A 7,444-nucleotide genomic window follows, 5' to 3' on the forward strand; every position below is an offset into this window, starting at 1 on the left:
TACTATGGCCAAATATTCTCATTATCCCTCTCAGTTCATTATTCCCTCCACTGCCTCCATTCAACGACCCCAAGCCTGCTCTGTCTCCCGCTCTCTTCCTCCCTCTCCTTTCACTCTCTCTTACTACCTCTTCTCTTTTGGACAGAGGTATGGGTGAGATCATAATTATGTTTTAACACATGGCGTTAGCCCCTAGAGCGCTTGGATTTTAACTCAAAGTGGGAGTTGTCAGTGCGACAGCCCTTACTGCTCTTAATTGGAGGGGAGGACCAGGAGGCCCGCCCACAGACCAGGGTGGCAGTTTTAATGAGGTTATGTTTGTACAGGAAGTCAGAGTTATGACAGGAGGAAACTGTCATTGGCCCGTTAAAGAGAGCGGCTGACATCTCAAAGCCTACTGTGTTTGCCAGCGAGAGGGGAAAACCTCTCCACTCCTCTCTCTACAGGTGGAAGCAGGCAATTAAAACAGAAATGAGTAACTAAAAAAGACTCAGGGCAGCCACACCAACTTGAGTGCATTGCCAGTAAACAGCAATCAGAGGAGGAAAAGCTGCTGATAGAATAATAATTGCTAAATGAAATACTTATTAACCTCCTTTGCCTCACTTCAATAGAACTCGGTTGAAAAGAAGCAATAATTACCCCGACTAAATGGCAATTAACACAAATCAGCAGGCTATGTGAGTGTTTCTGCCTTTGCCCTATGTGAGCGCTCATATGCATGCAGTGTCCATCTTAGTTTGTTCACGCATTCTGTGATTTAATATCTCCATAGGTACGCACATGGTGTGTGTGAATGTGCAGTCGAGGGACCTTGCGCCAATGTTTTTCAGCCTTTGCTTCAGTCTCAGAAACGGGGGGGAGAAGGTGTTGAAAGCCAAGCTGCAGACGACTTCTACGGCTTAAACACTGGCCTCAGTGTTCTCCAGGTGCGCCCTGTTGAGAAAGGGTGCTGTTGCCAGAGTTTTGTAGCTGTTGGTGTTCTGCCCTAACAAATAGGCAGTGCGTAACCTTTGATCTGCGCCACCCTCAAAGTGAGAATCCCCCTGAGCTCCCGCTTCTACGAAAAATCCATTTACAAAATGTCTTTCTCCCAGTAATAACCAAAGCCAAAATATTGTCCCAACATTTCATTTCAAACAGACATTTATTTGGAATGGGAGCTGTGTTTATTTTCCTAAGTAGTTTTTGAACAGGTTTGAGTTTCACCGATGCTTTTAAGCACACACACGATGTGTGCGAGTGTCCAACCAAAATCATCAGAGACCAGAGATCATAGCCATTTCCTCTTGGCGTGTCCCTCCACAGACCTCTGCATGTTTCAGGCACACCAGTTTGTTTTGAAGACGAGACTAACTTTGCAGGCCAGGAATTCTGCGGGATGTAGAAAAGTGTTTTTGAAAAGAGGGAGAGAGAAAAAAAGATGATTTAAGTTTCACGCTATTGTTGCTTTGTTGGGTGTAGCACAACTTGTGGGTTATTTTAGAGAGAGAGTGTTTCCTTTGTGCTTCCTCCTTAGCCACGAGAAAAAAAAATTGTTGTGTCAGTGGAGAAATTTGAAGGCAAATGTGTGAGGCACATATCTCTAAAGTACACGCAGACACAGAGCGGCTCTGTTTTGACGTGTTAGTCTGGTTTGCTTCACCTGGACCCTATATCATGAACTTAATAGGCTCTCTTTGTCCACCATGACAATATGTGGCTTCACACAATTAGAGAGGCCTCCTTCCTGCCATATTATAGATAAGCATCACCTGCTGGCTGTATAGATTGGAACAGGCTCTTCAAGGTTGTCTGGAGGTCTTTCTGTGTTCAGCTCCACACTCACACAAACACCACAGAGCTTTCTTCTCTTGCGGAGATGGAAAGGACCAAGGGAGGATGTGCCATGACCTTGTGCTGTATGGGGTCATGAGGAGAAAGATGGGGACGAGGTAAAACACTTGGTCCCGGGGACAAGGTCGCTGGGCTGGAGGAGGTTGTTAAGTTAGTTGACATGGACAATGGCAAATGGGGCTTATCGGGAGATGTGGACACCAAGGTGAGAAGGGGCAAAGTCCTATTTAAATCCAATCTGAATTTTAACGCCATAGTGAACATGATTCTTTCACCATGTTGCACATCAGAGCCTTCTGTGAGTGTTTCTGCTGTGATCTGATCTGAAAAACAAGTGAGCAAGGTGCCTTTTATTAGTGACTTCATCAGGACACAGGATTTCTAAGATCTAATAAGTCAGTAGAGTAGCTGCTACTGCTCTGCTGCTGGCCTGTAGTCTGTGAGAACTAAGTAATGTAGAACGTGTTATCTCACCTCCAACAGTTCATTGAGATCAGGGCTGCTATCTTACCACAAGTAGGACTCACTCCTCTCCCACTCATTCATGCCCAGAACATTGTCAAGAGTTTCAGTAGAGAGCACTGTGACCTCCCTGAGAAAATATACGACTGCGCTGCTCTTTGTGAGAGCTGCTGCTAGATCGCGACAACTGACATGCCAACGCAGTTGTGCTGCACTTCCTCTGTGTGTCAAAGACGGAAACAAATGTGGTAGAAAAATTAACATTCGCCACTATTATAAAGTTCTGAGCTTTCGCTTTATGACAGGTCAGAAAAAAGTTGCTCAGGTTTCTCGCATGTGTTTTAAAGTTGTTTGACATGATCAGGAAACAGTTAAAAGGTCAACACTCTGCAGTCACTGCTGAAAAACATGAGACATCACTAAATGTCAAGGTTTCCTTTTTCTGTTCTATTTTTCTTTTTTCACCCAAACTTATGGTTGAATCATTGCAGATTCATTAGTCTGATGTATTCCAACAAATCCTTCTGTCTCGCTGTTGTACAATCATGTTGTACAGAACAGACTTTGTGAGTCTCTACAGTGATCACCTCTGGTTAAACCAAGAATCCGTAATGCTCTGAGGTCCACTTAGCCCGGCTTCTCTAACATTAATAATGCAGAACATTTTCCTAATGAAGGAACATATTTTTTCTTTTCCATTTTTCTCTCAACATGTTGGATAACTGTGTTAATCAAGGCTTTACTTTCAGATTTCCTCTCTAATGGCATATCCAGTGGAGGGAAAAGGTCATGGTGGTAATAGACTGATCTGTAGTCCTCGGGGAGATCCTCTCTCTCTCTCTTTCTCTCTTCCACTCTCTCTCCTTCTCTTCCTTTTCTCCCGCATATGTCTCTCGCTCTTTTTGCTCATTCCCAGACAGACAGTCTCCCTCCCAGACATCCTCATCTGCCTCCCACTGCGCTCAGCCCAGCTCGCCAGGATTTCAATCACAGGGCCAAATGAAATTATTAAGAGGTGTTAAACTTATTAATCATTAAATTAGCTAAATGATTCTCCAAGTACAACCCAGATGAATGACATGTCATTCACTAATGCAATTTGCCTCTCTAGCAGGTGAAGGTCAGGAGAGGGCCCACAGCATGGCAGTTGATGGCTTCTTTCTTTCTTTCTTTCTTTTTTCATATTCACTCCGACACGCTCTCTGATGTATGAAAGAAGACTGAGAGCAAGTTCAAAACACAATATGCCTTGAAAGCAAAAAGAAACAATATGTAATGTGGTAACAAATGAGCACAAACATGCGAATTTGATGAAGGAAAATTAATTTCATGAATTAGCCAACTTGACGCTTCCTGTCATCATTTCCCTTTTGATAACACACACGTACTAAACTAGCTCTTTCAGTTTCCTTCTTATCTTGATTTGATTGGTGGGAAAGTAGGTAAGCATATGTGAAACACTCCTCCTACATAACACCTACTTTAGGTTTTCTGTGTTTTGTATCCGGTTACATTCTCTCTATATCAAAAATGTATATACATACATAAACATCCCATGAGAACTAGAATACAGATACTATTGAACTGCTGTCAGCTACCCCCTGATGGCTGATTCACCTTTCAGGAGCTCCCAAGTGTCATCCGTGAAATGATGTAGGTTCACATGGTTTTCATACAAATAGGCAATATTCAAAGATTTTTGCATTATGCTGTTTTCCTTTCAGCACTCAGCACATATTCCATTTTTGGTTTATCTTCAGTGTTACATAGCAGAGCCGTTCAAAATACGACAGCACCAAGCAATCAGTGACATTATTACAGAATTTATAGAAGGCTAACAAACCGTACCTCTGGTCCACTAGTTACAGCTGCAGTTAAGGTCAGTGCTGTGGATGAGCAGGCTGAGTGGATGAGGGGGGTTTGAGGAGGGATACACAAGGTCAAACCAACCACAACATTAAAGGCTTTGTACTAGAGAGCTCTGTACAATTAGGAATTTTAACTTCAAAATCAGAGGAACAAATCATGACAGCATTATACTGTATATAAAATAATAAAGCTAGAGTCTGGCTGTTTCAAATATTTAATTTATTTTTTTGCCTGATGTTTTTTAACTGAAGACATAGCCCCATAAATGTCCTTGCTTATTCTCACTAGTCACATGAACATTTCTGCTTACCTGCATATTACACATCTTGCCTCCACGATCTGTACAGTGCTTGTTGGCATATACCTGCGTGTGTGTGTGTGACATACACAGCAGTAGTGCAGATTACAGTCTTGAGGGATTTAAATATCATTTTAATTAATCTGCTCACCTGAATTTAATGAGACATGTCCAACGGGCTACATGCACGTGTGAATATAGGCATGTGTGTCCATACATGAATGTGAGAACTGTATGTACATGTCTATCTGCATGTTCATGTGTGCATGCCTGTGACTAATGAACTTCATTGCCTGACTTTAAATGGCCTCTTTCATTTGGTCTTTTCAAAATATCCAGTATGTATAACCTGTATCTTAGCCAGATGGATGAAAGTGGGATCAATAACCAGGAAGCTTTTTGCGTTAACATGGGAATGAGAGCTCCTCCACAAGGCAAACAACACTACTTTTATTTAACAGAGGAGTATATAGAAATGAGTTCCATCTGATATTAATACTAGTATGATTACATAGTTAGTCTGTGATCAATAGGACATCGCTTCCAATGCAAACAAGGGATTAGAGCTTGCTGTGTTCTCTGGACAGTTCAGCAGACATGATGTGGACATGTTCGACAGGCTGACCAGCTGGCCTGTACAACCTTGACCAAGTTTACATCAATACCTGATTGAACAGAACACAGAGGTTATGGGAAAATATAGAGTTAGAAGTTACCAAAAGCAAATGCATTTTAACATCATGTCAATACGTGTTCAGAGTGTGGCATGATCATGTAAAATTTACTGATTGCATAGTTCATGATAGCACAGACTCTGCGGAAATAGTCATAACAAGTGAGAAAGTTTCAGTACAGATCTTTGCTAGTATCTGCATGTGTCAGCCAACACAGGTTTTTTTTTTTTCATTATTATTGTAGCACTTTGGTAAAAAGTAAAAAAAACAAAACAAAAAATAACTGTGAAATCTGGAGTTCTACCTCATATTTCCATAAAAAGGTGCTTGTGGAGGAAGCCGGAGAGAAGAAAAGGAGTTCAGTTGCACACAAGATAGTGACACTTGTTAAAGATATCTATTTGAGAAAAGTAATGGAAATAACCTGATCAATGAACTTTACTCATAGATGTGTATTAATGTGTATGATTTGGTCTTATTTCCAGGCTTGTAACATTACTCTGTGTGTGTGTTTGTGTGTGTGCGCAAGTGTGTGCTTCTGTTTTTGTTGAATGTGGCTGTTGTCAGTGTGAAAGACGACAACAAACATGCGAGCACGTTGCCAGAGATTACACAATAGGCACACACCAACCCACCCTCCCCTCTGTGACAATTGCCTGTTTCTCTCTGTTCTGCTTTTGTTTTGACGGGCCTCATTTGTGATGGTATTTATGTTGGTAAAGGATACAAAAGGAAAACTCCCTCTTGTCTGAAAGAGGAGTCATTTACAATCATTTACATTAACAAAAAACTGTATTTTACCATTACAATAACCACAAACAATAGCACATATCCCGCCTCGTTCATTTTGTGCAACACATGAACAGGGGTACACACGCTTCCATTGTTCTGCGTAAAATGCGCCAGGGACGCAATCATCTCCCTTTGCACTTTGTGTATTAGATAATGAGGAGATGCTGATAAGTTCCTCAATACGATCGGCTCCCCACTGGCTAATCCACATCATTCAGCATTGTGAGGATCACAATGATGGTTTATTATTGCTCATTCAGAGCTCAACAGTGATTTAAACATTTACAATATGGGAGCAAACACACTGTCTCAGATCACTCATCCATTTAAGTGGATGCCAATTCTGCTTAGTAGCAGCTGTATCTTGCTTGGAGGGTGCAGATGATTGTTTAGTCTCAAAGCTCTCCACCAGATCCCTATCACTGAAAAGCTGCACGATCAACCAAGATAATGTTTTATAAAAAGAAATTAGTTAAGCAGGCCTGACATCTTGTAGGTGTGCTTGTGACTAGAGGAGTACAAGCAAACTTAATTACACACTTGAATACATATAGATTTACAGTGAGACAGAGAAAATAAATTGAGAATGGAAACTTGGACCTGATGTGGCCACTGTAAATGTTCCCATTTCCCCAGGATCTTATAAAGAGAGAACATCTTCTGTTTAGCTCATCTGTCCCTCCTCGCTCAGGCACCTGGGGTATTGAATTTCACTGACACTCAGGCCCTTAATGAGAAGCAGAACGACACCTTCATATTATAGCTTGTGCCCTACCTCTCTCCATTTCTATGACTTGCTTTAATAAATTACTGTCCAATAAGAACTTTTATGATCTTGGCATATGTTGCCTTTTATAGGTGAAAATAATTGCGTTCCCAGATCACCCTGCCCATTCTGAACATGAGAATGAGACTAGCGGAGCCTACAAAATGAGATAGTTTCACAGTGTCTGCACAAGTCCTTCTCATTTGGGTTGTTACACCTCCCCCTCCTTTTTTCTCAGTTTCCTGGCATACCTTCACAAGCACCAACCCCCCCCTTCGCCACTCTCAACTCCACTCATGCCTAGAGAGGCCTACGCTTGCATGCCAACAGGCACTCCTAAACCCACACCACCATCCCCCAATCGACTTTACATACACACACACACACACACACACACACACATACACACACACAGTCTTGTTTTTGAGTTCCCACTGAAGTGTGACAGAAGCCACTTGACAGGTGACACACACACTTGATGTTATCGGGTCAGGGCCAGAGATTCAGCCTCTTGAGTGATGAGAGACTGTCACTCGCATTGTTTATCTATGCTAGAGGAGGAGAGAGAAGCGAATGACAGAGAGAAAGCAAGTGCTTCTTTCTTTCTTTGCCATATATCACTCAAGGGGAAAGAAGGGGGGGGGGGGGCACGAAGAAAAAGACCGAACCATGCTCCCCGCAGACCCCAGAGTCTACATGAGGAATTTCTCAAGCAACTTTTGAACTATAAAATCTGAAAAGATTCTC

The sequence above is a fragment of the Trachurus japonicus genome, chromosome 3, assembly GCF_045865225.1.
Source record: "Trachurus japonicus isolate A0001 chromosome 3, Traja_1.0".
Classification (NCBI taxonomy): domain Eukaryota; kingdom Metazoa; phylum Chordata; class Actinopteri; order Carangiformes; family Carangidae; genus Trachurus; species Trachurus japonicus.